Genomic DNA, 16,051 nt, shown 5'->3' on the forward strand with positions numbered 1-16,051 from the left:
GAATGATCTTGACTACTGCACTAGTCCCAGCTGAAGAGAAGCAGCCCAATAGCATGATGCTTGCACCACTTTGCCTCACCATGGGTCACCATCTTTTTCTTTTTTTGCCAAACATACATTTTAAAATAATTATACAGAGTACTTAAAGGTGGCAAAAGATCTGACATGATTTTACTTAATTTTTTTTTACATCTCTTCGTTACTTTGTTTTACTAAATCACATGCACAACAATAATTCTTTCCCATTTTAAGTAAATTGTGCGCTTGACATAATTTGTTCCGTTGTTTTACTAAATTGTGCACACAACATGATTTGTTACATCATTTTACTAAATCATTCACTTTTTTAAGTAAATCGTGCACAAGATATAAGTGCTGGGTAGATTTCTTACAAATTATAGTCAGTTACTGATTCCAGATTACATGTAGTTAATAATGTAATCTAGATTACTCATTTTAGGTAATGCATTCTGAATACATTTTGGTTACTTTTTAGATTACTTTTGACCTAACTAACATAATGTATTAATAAATGCTGGAATTTACATTAAAAGATTAGTTCACTTTCAAATTAAAATTTAATGATAATTTACTCACCCCCATGTCATCCAAGATGTGTATGTCTTTCTTTCTTCAGTCGAAAAGAAATTATGGTTTTTGAGGAAAACATTTCAGGATTATTATTATGAAGGTCCAAATTGCAGTTTCAATGCAGCTTCTAATTTACATACACCTTACAGAACACCAGTATGCCATCTTAAACTTAAGTCTCTGGAGGTCTAAAGGCAACTCTGCCATTTCCACCTGCATCGCTGAGACTGGCGATGTTCTAAATGCCCCACTTCCTATTGTTAGTGCTTAAAATTGTATACCACTTACTTTCTTTTACAGAGATACTGATACCGAACTATATACCATGCTGCCATAATCAATCATAGGTCTAATCATTGCAAAATATACTCTTTTAATGCCTGTCGGGTTGCACCCCAATATACCCCTGCCAAACATCTTAAAATATTTATTCCCTTTTTACATATATCTGTTACGTTCTTTACATGTGATGCAAAAGTTAGTTTTGAGTCCATCCATACTCCAAGGAACCTAATTTCTGTTACCTGCTCTGACATTTGAACATAAATCTTTAGTTTAAAGGTCCCGTTCTTCGTGATCCCATGTTTCAAACTTTAGTTAGTGTGTAATGTTGTTGTTAGAGTATAAATAAAATCTGTAAAATTTTAAAGCTCAAAGTTCAATGCCAAGCGAGATATTTTATTTAACAGAAGTCACCTACATTGAATGGCCAGTTTGGACTACATCCCTCTACTTCCTTCTTTAATGACGTCACTAAAACAGTTTTTTGACTAACCTTCGCCCACATACACAAGAGTTGCGTTTGGAGAGTGTGTTTGTCGCCATGTCGTCGAAACGCTGTTATTTTCATCCCGCAGTCCAATCACCGGGTCTGATTCCGGCTCAAATTGATAGGGTAAAATTAAAGACATGTTTACAATAACACTGAGCGCGTGCATCTCCACGTTATGGTAAGAGGCGTGACCTTTCCGGGTAAGGTTTGCTCTATGGCTCTGGGTTTGCTAAAGCCGAGTTCAGACTGCACGATTTTCAAAGTAGTCGGGTCACTGTTCTTTTCACACTGCATGACTATCTTGGCCAGCATTCAGTCGCTGCTGTGTTCAAATTACACGATGGATCGGCAGAGGGTTTCAAACTGCATGACTTTACAATAGGAAGAATCGCCGACAACTCTGTCTGGCACGCAAACTACGTTTCACAACCAAACACACGCGAGACGTGACAAGGAAACAACGCGATATATCACGCGTTCAAGACCGGAGTTCTCACGTGAGACTGGTCCTGCGTTTCAATCAGCTCCCTAGCTCCCTAGGTCGTGAATCAGTATATAATGAAAGTGAATGCGGCTGATACCCTGATCAGTGCCCTGACTGCTGAACTAGGGAGCTGATTGAGACACACGGTGAGATTATTATTAAAAATAGTAGTCCGCAAGAAGCTTGAAATATGAATTGCCTGTGCGCTGATTTGCAGCGAAAACAACATAAATAAAAGAAGAATATGGAGGAGGATATGGTTGGGGAGACTGTGGATTGTGTGTTCTGCAACGAGAGTTGGAACTAAATACATAACTTTTCAATGTGCTGCTGTTGCGGATGGTCAAGCAAATGTTTGTGCTTTGTTTTTGTTTTGTATAATTGTAATGTTTATCTGAAACGAAGCCATGCTTGCTGATATTGTGGTCTATAACTCCTCCCCGAACTCCCCGCTGCTCTGTATCTTGCTCTCTCGTTGGCTGTCGGTCATCGCCGATGTAGTTTTCAGTCAGAACACTTTTCACACGGCAGGATTTTGAATCGCCGACAGGTCCAGATATTTAGCATGCCAAATATCTCACGGGCGTCGGCGATTCTCTCAGATCGCGTCTTTGCTCATTCACACTGCGTGATTGTCACTCGCGTGAACGAGCACCGATTTGCCTGTGATTTCGGGCATTTGTCGGCGATTTCTCAAAACCTGTCGGCGAGCCAAAATCGGGGCTAAAATCGTGCAGTCTGAACTCGGCTTAAGCTGCTGTCAAATCACAACACAGGAACCGCTGGCACAATCAGAACTTGTTACGTGTTTCTGAAGGAGGGACTTCATAGAACAAGGAAGTCATCAGCCCGTTTTCATGACAGTGGAAACAGCGGTATACAGATAAGTAAATTATGTGAAAAATACTGTGTTTTTTTACACGCGAAACATGAACACATGTTATATTGCACACTATAAACACAATCAAAGCTTCAAAAAACCACGAAAAACGGGACCTTTAATATTTGGTGATTTCTTCTTTTTTGAGAAAAATATCACTTTAGTATTTTCTACTGACATTATAAAACTCCACTTATTTACCCATTTTTACCATTTCATTAACTGCTTTCTGCGTACTACTTTCCACATACAGGTGCTGGTCATATAATTAGAATATCATCAAAAAGTTTATTTATTTCACTAATTCCATTCAAAATGTGAAACTTGTATGTTATATTCATTCATTACACACAGACTGATATATTTCAAATGTTTATTTCTTTTAATTTTGATGATTATAACTGACAACTAAGGAAAATCCCAAATTCAGTATCTCAGAAAATTAGAATATTGTGAAAAGGTTCAATATTGAAGACACCTTGGTGCCACGCTCTAATCAGCTAATTAACTCAAAACACCTGCAAAGGCCTTTAAATGGTCTCTCAGTCTAGTTCTGTAGGCTACACAATCATGGGGAAGACTGCTGACTTGACAGTTGTCCAAAAGACGACCATTGACACTTTGCACAAGGAGGGCAAGACAAAAGGTCATTGCAAAAGAGGCTGGCTGTTCACAGAGCTCTGTGTCCAAGCACATTAACCCTCAGGGGTTTGAGGCTGATTTGGGGCCTGGAGAAGTTTTGACATGCCCTGACATTTGTGCTATTTTCAGTTGTTCATAAACATATTAATGGAAAAAGTGTCATTACACTGTATTCAGCACAAACTAGGCTACAATAATATGTAAGGAACATGTATGTACATGTTTGTATTTTTGAAGGAATAATGTTTATGCGTGGTTATTGAGAAAACAAAAAACTAAAGTCACTGAAATAAAGCCAAAAAATATATATTAAATCTTTGTTCACAAGACTTCTGGGTATTTGAGTTTGTAGACTAGAGTTTTTGCTTCAAAATTATGTAAAAATTATCATTCCTACTCCTTCATATAAAACAATAGAGAGATTTAAATTTTCTAAAACATCTTTGGTCAAGAAACAGTATGCGTGGAGGCGTGAATAATCTTGAATAATGGGTGATTCTCACCTGAGAAGACAAAAGAATCGAATAAAAGAGCTCTAATGACCTGCATAAATAATGAGGCCTTTCAGTCAGATAGGCTGTGAAAAAACCCGCTGTTAATCATGTCTCAGCTCATCATAATGTAAATCAAACATACAGAAAAAACAGCAATACTGTGAAATATTATTACAATTTAAAATAATGGTATTCTGTTATTAAAATATAATGCATTTCTATGATACAAAGTGTCTGAACAGTTATGTTACCTCTATGGCATTTCATATAGGCTTTTAGCTTAAAAGCATGCACATTTGGAGAAATATTGATGGATTCTCATGTTTATGTCAATTTTCTATACAGAGGAGTATTTATTCATTATTTATTGTCGTCACTGTGAATGCTGGATACTGTTTACAATTCATACTTGCAGCCGGAGGGCGCTCTGTGCACTTTTAGTCCACAAATGCCAATGCTAAAGAAGAATAGGCAATCCAGGAAATAACTGAACTAACAGAGGCCAGAGATCGCTAACTATGGCTATTCAAAACACTTTTCAAGACAATAAATACACGATTGAGACGATGAATGCATGTATTGATTGAATTTGCCTCTGAATAGCGCTGACTCCGTGGGCGTGGCCGCATTAGCGGATAATGAGCTGAATCAAGGACTTCTGACATGGCTCTCTTTTCATACAGATTACATAAACACAGAAGGTTTGTTTTCGCTTGAAGGTTTGTTTGACTTACACTATTTAAAACCTGACATTTCAATGTTTATTTAGACACAAGTCTAATTTTTTTGTGATTAGTATTCACTAAGTTACAGTTCATTTTCTGAGAACTATCAGATTGGACTTCGTTCAGAGGGAGACGAGAAATCACGCATCATGTTAGTTTTCTTTATTTTACAAAAAGCACAACATTTTGTTTTTACTCTGAGTGTACACAAATAAAAGAAGATATTCCACAGATTAAAATGGTGTATAGCTCTTAATTGTATGTGCAACATTGACGGAGTATTTTGAGTCTCTTTCACACTGGTTAGAAAAAAAACACGGTGATCACGCCGGCGTGACCGCCGACCCGAGGGAGTTAATAGAGAGGCGAAGGGAAGGAAAAGATGTGGTAGAAAAAAGTGTACAAGCAATAGGGATAACCGCACCCTGGAGAGGATTATGAAACAAAACCCATTCAAAAATGTGGGGGAGATTCACAAAGAGTGGACTGCAGCTGCAGTCAGTGCTTCAAGAACCACTACGCACAGACGTATGCAAGACATGGGTTTCAGCTGTCGCATTCCTTGTGTCAAGTCACTCTTGAACAACAGACAGTGTCAGAAGCGTCTAAAGACAAAAAGGACTGGACTTCTGCTGAGTGGTCCAAAGTTATGTTCTCTGATGAAAGTAAAATTTGAATTTCCTTTGGAAATTAGGGTCCCAGAGTCTGGAGGAAGAGAGGAGAGGCACACAATCCACATTGCTTGAGGTCCAGTGTAAAGTTTCCACAGTCAGTGATGGTTTGGGGTGCCAAGTCATCTGCTGGTGTTGGTCCACTGTGTTTTCTGAGGTCCAAGGTCAACGCAGCCATATACCAGGAAGTTTTAGAGCACTTAATGCTTCCTGCTGCTGACCAACTTTATGGAAATGCAGATTTCATTTTCCAACAGGACTTGGCATCTGCACACAGTGCCAAAGCTACCAGTACCTGGTTTAAGGACCATGGTATCCCTGTTCTTAATTGGCCAGCAAACTCACCTGACCTTAACCGCACAGAAAATCTATGGGGTATTGTGAAGAGGAAGATGCGATATGCCAGACCCAACAATGCAGAAGAGCTGAAGGCCACTATCAGAGCAACCTGGGCTCTCATAACACCTGAGCAGTGCCATAGACTGATTGACTCCATGCCACGCTGCATTACTGCAGTAATTCAGGCAAAAGGAGCCCCAACTAAGTATTGAGTGCTGTACATGCTCATACTTTTCATGTTCATACTTTTCAGTTGGCCAAGATTTCTAAAAATCCTTTCTTTGTATTGGTTTTAAGTAATATTCTAATTTTCTGAGATACTGAATTTGGGATTTTCCTTAGTTGTCAGTTATAATCATCAAAATGAAAAGAAATAAACATTTGAAATATATCAGTCTGTGTGTAATGAATGAATATAATATACAAGTTTCACTTTTTAAATGGAATTAGTGAAATAAATCAACTTTTTGATGATATTCTAATTATATGACCAGCACCTGTAAACTACATTTCTTCCTCTTTTACACAAGGCACCATCATCCGCATATAAAGATTTACAAAATCCTTGTCCAGTTAATGAAAATATGTAATTTATCGTTATATTAAATAAAAATGGACTACACACATTTCCTTGTGGGGTCCCATTATAAGTCCTAGAATAACTTGTTCCGATCCTTACTTGTATGGTATTAAGCAAAAAGTCCATAATCCAATTGTACATTTTTCCTTTTATTTCCATCTTGTCTAATTTAATTAAAAGTCCCTCTTTCCAAAGCATATCATAAGCCTTTTCCACATCAAAGAACACACCTACTAACACCTCCTTATTCACTATTGCCATTGTATTACGCCCTTTTCTAAAGCCACTCTGATATGAACATTATTACATAATTTACATTATTTAATCGGGTAATTATCATTCTCTCCATCACTTTGCATAAATTAGATGTTAAAGAAATTGGTCTATAATTTGATGCTCTTGAGTGACCCTTTCCAGGCTTTCCAATTGGAATTATCACTCCATGTTTCCAAGAGGTAGGGAGTTTTCCCAACTCCCATATCTTATTAAAAATCTCTAAAATAATGTTCAGAGATACATCTGAAAGATGTTTTATCATTTTAAAGCATATTTCGTGGAGATGTATGTTTCACCCCTTGTAACACCTGCTTCAGTTCATACAGTGTAAAATCTGTGATGTGACATTTGACACCACGCTTCGAAGCTCAGAAAGCACACTTTCTGCTTCCCGTAGTGATGCTCGTGCTGCGTTTGCATCGGTTTGCATACTTTATCACAGCTGAAGTGAAATAAATGCAATATTTGACTAATACACTGATGTTTCAGAGACCTTTTCATTCAAAACTTTATGTACTGCTTACAGCGTCTGTTTTTACAAGAATAAAGTTCAACATAAGCATATGTTATTTAAATAACAATGTTGTGGGGTCTTTGTTTTTTATCCGTTTTATTTTGATAAACACGACACAATACAACATCGCGACTACATGAAAAGAGCTTTAACTGTCATAAAAACACAGATTTTTGATCATTATTGGAGCTGAAGGCGTGACAATAAACACGAAACACACGTGATCATTGTCATGCGGTGAATCCGGCCAAGCCTGTTCGACTTGATGCAGCGCCGCAAAGACCGATCGGTATGGAAGTAAAATAATGCCAAATGTTTTTGAAATAATAAGCTTGTTGAATTGCACTATTTGAAAAAAATATGCATTACATTAGCTGTACTTGCATTTAGATGCACTGTATTTTTAAGGCTTGCATTTTTATGGGCTGAAAATCAACATGGTTGTATATTTAGGCTGTGAATATTTCAATTAAAAATATTTCACACACATTTTCATTATTAAAAATTCAGTAATTCATATTCACCTTTTAGATTTCACTTCCAAAATATTCATTCTGTTTAAAAATACAACCTATAAAATTCGACTAGCAATTTTCAGTCCATTTTATTTCGCTTTACAAATTCGCTTCCACAAATTCAGTGGCTCAAATTCGGCAGAAAATTCAACATTTCACATCCGGGAACTGCAGGAAGAGCAGTAGAGTGCCGATGCATCATCTCTATCTGCTGTTAGTCTTCTTCACCAGCAGGTGCCGCTAGCGGCTGTTTAGGAAGACCAAAGCATCGCTAGTAAGTCATAATTCATTCATAAAAACGGATTTACAGAATTAGAGCAAGCGGTAAGTGAATGTGTGATGATTATCAGGGCCAGTATAAATGCAGAAAAGCTGATAAAGACACAAAAGCTGCATTTATGTTTAATTCAGTGTATTTACGCTTACTTTCCTAGTGTAGCTACAGCTTTCTCTCCAGTGAACAAGATAACGTTATTGCCCGATGCTGGTGTATAGATCAAACGTTAAATCTGAGATAGACATATATTTCTCTCTGTTGTTTAGTTTCCTTAACTTTATATCGCAGCGCTGTGTTGTAATACTAGGGCTTCCCTCATCCGTCATAGCTGCCATAAGGACATATAAACACTTAACACAGCTTAATGGACTCGTACAGTGATATAAAAGACCAAACTCGCACCTCATTTGTGATGTAGGTTAGACTATATAGGCTCCAAGAAAGCAGATACTGGCATTAAGTTGATTTGACGCTGAACGTTTGATTATGATATTCGCAAATTTAGGGACTGTCTCTAAAGTTACAACATTCTGTATTCACGTTTCTATCTTCAATAGCATTTAAAGAGAATGACTTAGTCACAAAACCAACTGTAAATTGTTCATCTAGGTGTCAGGTATAATGCAAACCTTTTAGATTTTTGATGTTTATTAAAATAAAAGTTTATAAACACTTTATATTAAATAGTTGATATGAACGAACAATGAACTGCATTTCTACAGCACTTACTAATCTTTGTTAATGTTAATTCCAGCATTTACTAATACATTATTAAAATCAAGAGTTGTATTTGTCAACTTTAGTTAATGCACAGTGAAGTAACATGAACAATGAACTGCTGTATTTTTATTAACGTTAACAAAGATTAACAAATACAACAACAAATGTGTTGCTCATGGATAGTTCACATTAGTTAATACATTATGAACCTTACTGTAAAGTGTTTCCAAATAAACTGTCAAGTAATATGTAAAGATTGCTATGTATTTCACTACTGTATTGGATCATACAAAAAAATGCCATAATTTAAAGCTCAATAGCATTTGATGAGAATGATTTACAATCACCAAAACTACCTGTGAAGTGTTCATCTATAGGTGCCAGGTCGAAGAGTGATGCACCCTCTCTCTCTCTCTCTCTCTCTCTCTCTCTCTCTCTCTCTCTCTCTCTCTCTCTCTCTCTCACACACACACACACACACACACACATATTCAAACACACTCAACTCAAAGTACATGCACATATACTTTTTCTTTTTTTTACACATTCATCACACAATTAGTTCTACTTAGTTAATTTTATTTCTAAATTTTATTTAAAATTTGTATAAGCAGGATAATCTATGATCAGGTAAAATAAAAAATGAACAGTAAAAAAAATTGTGTGATGAACGTGTAAAAAAAAAAAAAAGAAATAGTATATATGCATGTACTTTGAGTGAGGTGTGTTTGAATATGTATATGTGCATGTGTGTCTACAAGAGTTTAGTAGAAGGTAGAAACGTGAATACAGAATGTTGTAACTTTAGAGACAGTCCCTAAATTTGCGAATATCATAATCAAACGTTCAGCGTCAAATCAACTTTATGCCAGTATCTGCTTTCTTGGAGCCTATATAGTCTAACCTACATCACAAATGAGGTGCGAGTTTGGTCTTTTATATCACTGTACGAGTCCATTAAGCTGTGTTAAGAGTTTATATGTCCTGATGGCAGCTATGACGGATGAGGGAAGCCCTAGTATTACAACACAGCGCTGCGATATAAAGTTAAGGAAACTAAACAACAGAGAGAAATATATGTCTATCTCAGATTTAACGTTTGATCTATACACCAGCATCGGGCAATAACGTTATCTTGTTCACTGTAGAGAAAGCTGTAGCTACACAGGGAAAGTAAGCATAAAGACACTGAATTAAACTAAAATGCAGCTTTTGTGTCTTTATCAGCTTTTCTGCATTTATACTGGCCCTGATAATCATCACACATTCACTTACCGCTTGCTCTAATTCTGTAAATCCGTTTTTATGAATGAATGACTTACTAGCGTTGCTTTGGTCTTCCTAAACAGCCGCTAGCGGCACCTGCTGGTGAAGAAGACTAACAGCAGATAGAGATGATGCATCGGCACTCTACTGCTCTTCCTGCAGTTCCCGGATGTGAAATGTTGAATTTTCTGCCGAATTTGAGCCACTGAATTTGTGGAAGCGAATTTGTAAAGTGAAATAAAATGGACTGAAAATTGCTAGTCGAATTTTATAGGTTGTATTTTTAAACAGAATAAATATCTTGGAAGTGAAATTTGAAATGTGAATATGAATTATTTAATTTTTAATAATGAAAATGTGTGTGAAATATTTTTAATTGAAATATTCACAGCTTAAATATACGACTGTGTTGAATTTCATCCCATAAAAATGCAAGCCTTAAAAATACAGTGCATCTAAATGCAAGTACAGCTAATGTAATGCATATTTTTTTTCAGTTAGAGCAATTCAACAAGCTTTTTATTTCAAAAACATTTGGCATTAATTTACTTCCATAGATCGGCGGCTGACTTGAAGCAGTGAATGCCAGTAAGAAATGTTGTCCGACTTGAGACAGCGCTGACGCCATGTGACTGTGACGTATGGCTTTAAAGTACCACGAGAGCGATTCGAGATCAGCCGCCTGAGTTAGCCAGCGCAGTTTCTCAAGAGGAGCTGCACGAGCGCTGATGACGACACAGCTGTTTCATGATTGGCCGGATTCACCGCATGACAACGATCACGTGTGTTTCGTGTTTATTGTCACGCCTTCAGCTCCACTAATGCTCAAAAATCTGTGTTTTTATGACAGTTAAGCTCTTTTCATGTAGTCGCGATGTTGTATTGTGTCATGTTTATCAAAATAAAACGGTTAAAAAACGTAGATCCCACATTGTTATTTAAATAACATATGCTTATGTTGAAATTTATTCTTGTAAAAACAGACGCTGTAAGCAGTACATAAAGTTTTTTTTCAAAGTCTCTGAAACATCAGTGTATTTGTCAAATATTGCATTTATTTCACTTCAGCTGTGATAAAGTATGCAAACCGATGCAAACGCAGCACGAGCATCACTACGGGAAGCAGAAAGTGTCCGACTTCACGTCTCCGTTTTCAGCTCCTCCCCGCCTGGACGCGGCTAATCTCGCCGATAGGTGCAGCCGATGTCGAACACACCTTAGTATCTCACAAGTGAAGCACTGTATCGGAACTTGATTCGTTTTGCCATAACCACGTGATCGGTGATGTCCGAAGCTTCGTTTTCGCACACAACCACGTGACTGCTTCGTATTCTGATTCACATAATGTGAACCCTTGCGCAGATGTGAAGTGTTATTTGCTTTTAGCAAAAGAATATGCCATAATACGAATAATACGAATTTACATGTGTTCAGTTTGTATTTATTCCCAGTTCATACTTCATTCTATGACAATCATTTATTTTGATAATATATGCCAAAGCATGTCTATTTCTCCCCCCAAATTTTATTTATTCATTTATTTATTCAAATTGTGTAAGTAAAATGACACGTGAAAGTCTTCTTTTATGTATAATAATAATTTACATTGTTTTACACGCTTTTCATAGCACAAACTGATTTATTACATGAAACAGTCCAAAAATAGCTGTGTCGTCTGACACGCAAAGGCAGTTTTTTCCACCTTTTGACCACAAGATGTCGTTAGTGTGCACCGTATTGAAAAGCTTCGAGTAATGAACCTTTTTACGATACACTTGAGGGGAAAGCCTCTGTGCTTCGCAAAACTTCATTTCGCCATCACTAATCTGTATCCAATTTGCATCCAGATGGCACTTTTCAAACCACGCATAAGGTTTATGCACATGCTCCAGGTCTTCTTCTTCGTTTTTAGTGTATCTCTGTGACAGAAATACAGCGCCACATACTGGTCTGTCATGTATACTACACCTTTTTGAGTCGGTTTCAGTGGTTTTGTGTGTACGCAGATATTCTTTTGGACGACGCTGAGTTTATTGTCTGGCTATCACCAGACCAAGCTCAATTTAAAATTAAACATTGGTCTGGGGAGTTTGCTGTGTATTTTCTACTGCACAAGAGGCGTGATCAACGAGCATTATTCACGCAATTGGATAGTCCTTCAACCAATCAGATCAATGATCCGGGTGACATACTTTGCAGAGCGAAGCGAAAACTCCAGACTGGTTTAAGTTTGTATTGGTTTGCAGCATTGATCAGCGGTTTGCAGAAGCAGCAATGGCATCGAGCGATTTTTGCAGGTTGTGCAAAAAAACATGAAAGTGAGTGGTATTTACTAAACTAAACTAAAGAAGTCATTCAGCATCGTCGAGAGGTTAAAAGGAATTGGATTGACGGTCGTGCTTGCCGTCGCTTCTCTATCGTCATCGTGTTATACCCGCCAATAGCGAGCAAGGTGGATAAAGCCAGTCTGTGATTGGTTCCAGCAAAAGTGTAACAGAAGCAGTAGAAATTAATGTAGGGGTTTCCAGACTGAGTTGCCGGGCGAAATCAAATCGCCGGCAGATCAGGCTGGTTTTACCCAGTCTACCGTGTTTATGGATTTTTTTTAGGACGAGGAACAAAAAAGATTGGATAGGCAAAGTTTTGGCTTCGTGTGGATGTGGCCTAATTGTTTCAGAAAGCTACTGATGTTTGAGTAATGCATTATCATTGGTTATGAGGATACAAAGGTTCATTCATCAGCTTGATAATATGCTGGAAATGGAACAGGGATTTTAGAAACATGAAGCAAAATCTGTTGGACCACATTAAAGAAATGCAATAATTTTCTCTTCATAACCAGCGGAGGGAGCTAAAGCAACACCGGCCGGGATGAAACTGCTTCTTTATGAAGCAAGGCATCTGCAGAATTAGACAACGAATGTGATAATTAATTACCCCATCCATCATCATACCGGCCCTTAGTAAGAAACGAATAGAGCTTGTCGTGACCAGCTGGATCAGTCACATGACTGTATTTTTAATAAATCTGTCAATTTATTTGAAATACACTAAAATGCTATTCACACATAAAATGACCTCATCTGTGAAGAGCTTTAATTTCATTATTATTGTTATTATTATTATTATTATTATTATTATCTGAGGACATAATTTCAGGGTGATACAACTGTCATGAAGAAGAAAAATCCTCTTGAAAAGAAAAATAGTTTGGAATAATATTTTATTATTTAAAATGTAACAAACTGCTTCATTGCTTACTGATATTTTAAAAAAGAAGAAAAAAAATCCACCAGGTTTTGTAGGGAAAAAGTAAAACAGGAAATTAAATCATTTATCATATAAAGGACGCCTGCTGTGAGTATAGTAAAATATCATTTTTATTCTATAAAATATGACAATGAGAATATGACATTCTCAAATTGTAAAATGTCATGTGGTAATGTCTAAAAAAATAATAATTTAATGCCTGTAATAGGGGTGTACCCTATTACAGACCAAAGCCTAAATTTGAATTCAGAAAGGCACAGAAAATGGATAATGCATTCAACGGAGTACATCAGTACATCAGGTTTCACTTATCACATGAAGATGAATATGGAAGCCCGTTTCCGCCACAGTTGAGTAAAAAAATGTAATTCTGTAAGTCATAATAATGAGAAAGTACCGAAAGTAATTCTCATAATTATGACTTAGTATCTCATTATATTGAGAAAGTTTCGCATAATAATGACTTAGTCAGAATAATGAGAAAATTTCTCGTAATTATGACTTATTTTCTCGGTCTTCCTGGATGCCCCTGTCTCCCCGTCCGATCTCTTTGGGCCAGCCGTAGAGGGCTTTACAGAGCGTTTCACCGCAGCTCAGAAGTCGTCCCAGGCCATGCGACACTTACTGCCTAAGCGCTCCAGCTCTACCTCTGCTTCCAGCCGCCCCAGGACTGCGCCGGCTCTGCAGAGCAAGCCTGCTCCCTCTACCACCCAGGCAGCTCCAACTCCAAAGGAACAGCGCCGCCAAGTCCGACCCGCCATGCGCTCCTCCTTCCCAAGGCAACGGCAGGCTCCCCGGCCTAAGATAGAGCTGGACCCGAGGCCTCCCAAGTCTTCCTGATCACAGGAAGAAAAGAGGAAGGGAGAAAAGATGAAGGGGTTAAGTCCCGCCGAGGCCGGACCACCCCAAAAGCATTTTGGTCCACTTTCCCCTCTGCCCCGTTCAGTTCTGGGCATGGGAACCAGTTGTTGTGTTCTGCTTCCAGGGTCCACTGCTGTTGCGCCCACGCAAAACGCTGTTGTTATGGCGAAGACAATAAATATTTTACATTCTCAAAGAAAGAGCAATTTTCCTCTCCCACACTCGCCGGTGTACGGGCCCCCTCTCAGCGGCCCGCCGCCTGCCGCCATTCAACCCCTTGCTTCACGGGCCAAGGCCTGGCAGGCCATCCCCGGAGTGTCAAAGTGGGTTCTGGGGATAATATCTCAAGGCTACTCGCTCCAGTTTGCTCGCAGACCCCCGCACTTTGGCAGCGTACTTCCCACTTATGTCAACACGGACGACGCTCATGTCCTCCGAACAGAAGTGATGTCTCTGCTGGAGAAAGGGGCTATAGAAATAGTGCCCCCCTCAGAGAGTGAGTCGGGCTTTTACAGCCGTTACTTCCTTGTCCCCAAAAAAGATGGCGGTCTCAGACCCATCTTGGACCTCAGACTTCTGAACCTTTCCCTCATGAGACGGAAGTTCAAAATGTTAACGCTGAAACAGATCCTCACGCAGATTTGCCCCGGGCACTGGTTCTGCTCGCTGGACCTGAAAGATGCATACTTTCACATCCAGATAGCCCCCCATCACAGGCGATTCTTGAGATTCGCATTCGAGTGTGTGGCTTACCAATACATGGTCCTTCCATTCGGGCTGTCCCTAGCTCCTCACACTTTTACCAAGTGCATGAACGTGGCTCTTTCCCCTCTGAGACAGATGGGAATCCGAGTTCTCAACTATCTCGACGACTGGCTCATTCTAGCCCAATCTCAAGCCGAGCTAGAAAACCTAGAGCTTATACACTCTGGTGAAACGTCTGTTGGAATGGGCATTACCGAGGTTTCAGTCGCTCAAGGTGACTCAGATACAATGAACAATGTCCCCTCAGATGAGTGGATGCTCCACCCCCAGACGGTTCTCAGAATCTGGGAGTTCTTCGGAAAGGCAGAGATAGACCTCTTCACCTCAAAAGACAACTCTCACTGCCCAATTTATTTTTCGAATGAGGTAGATGTGCTGGCCCACATCTGGCCCAGCACTCTCCTGTACGCTTTTCCCCCGATCGCTCTGATCCCTCAAGTCATCAGGCGAATCAGGGAAGACAAACACAGAGTCCTCCTGGTGACCCTGCTCTGGAGGAGCCAAGTCTGGTCCTCGGAGCTGTTCAGGCTTTCCACGAAAGCCCCGTGGCCAATTCCCCTGAGACGGGACCTCCTCTCTCAGGCGAACAGGACAATCTGGCATCCTCAGCCAGAACTTTGGGTTCTGCACCTCTGGTCCCTCAATGGGAGCCTGCTAACCTCCCACGGGACGTGCTAAATACCATTTCTCATGTGAGAGCGCCGTCCACGAGACGCCTCTACGCCCAGAAATGTTCTGTCTTTGTTGGCTGGTGCTCTGCACGCAACATAGACCCTGTGGAGTGTGACGTATCACCGATACTGTCTTTCCTCCAGGAGCATTTGGATATGGGTCGCACCCCTTCAACACTCAAAGTTTACGTAGCAGCCATTGCAGCATTTCACGCTCCTATCACTGGCCAGTCAGTGGGACGAAACAACCTTGTGGTGCGTTCCTTGAGAGGTTCTAGGCAATTGAATCCTCCTCGTCCTCTCACAGTCCCTACCTGGGACCTCTCTGGCCCTCAGAGCTCTCAAAGAGCCTCCCTTTGAGCCACTGCGTTCAGCTGACCTCAGGCCCCTGACGCTCAAAACCGCTCTGCTGCTTGCACTAGCATCGGTTAAGTGTGTTGGTGACTTGCAGGCTCTCTCTGTGAACCCTGCGTGCCTCGAGTTAGGGCCTAACGACTCCAAAGTCGTTCTAAAACCTATGCATGGCTACGTCCAGAGCCAGATTAACACTTTGTTGTACCCTGGGCAACAATATTCAAGGGCCCCATCATCACGACCCCAGGATCACCATAATATGGTCATATACAGAATATATTACTGTAATATACAGTAAATATACTCAATACTTCAAATTCTAACTGTCATCAGGTGTATTTTGATTTACAAATATTTAAATGCTATGTCCCCTATCAAAGACAT

This window comes from Megalobrama amblycephala, linkage group LG2 (genome assembly GCF_018812025.1).
Source record: "Megalobrama amblycephala isolate DHTTF-2021 linkage group LG2, ASM1881202v1, whole genome shotgun sequence".
Classification (NCBI taxonomy): Eukaryota; Metazoa; Chordata; class Actinopteri; order Cypriniformes; family Xenocyprididae; genus Megalobrama; species Megalobrama amblycephala.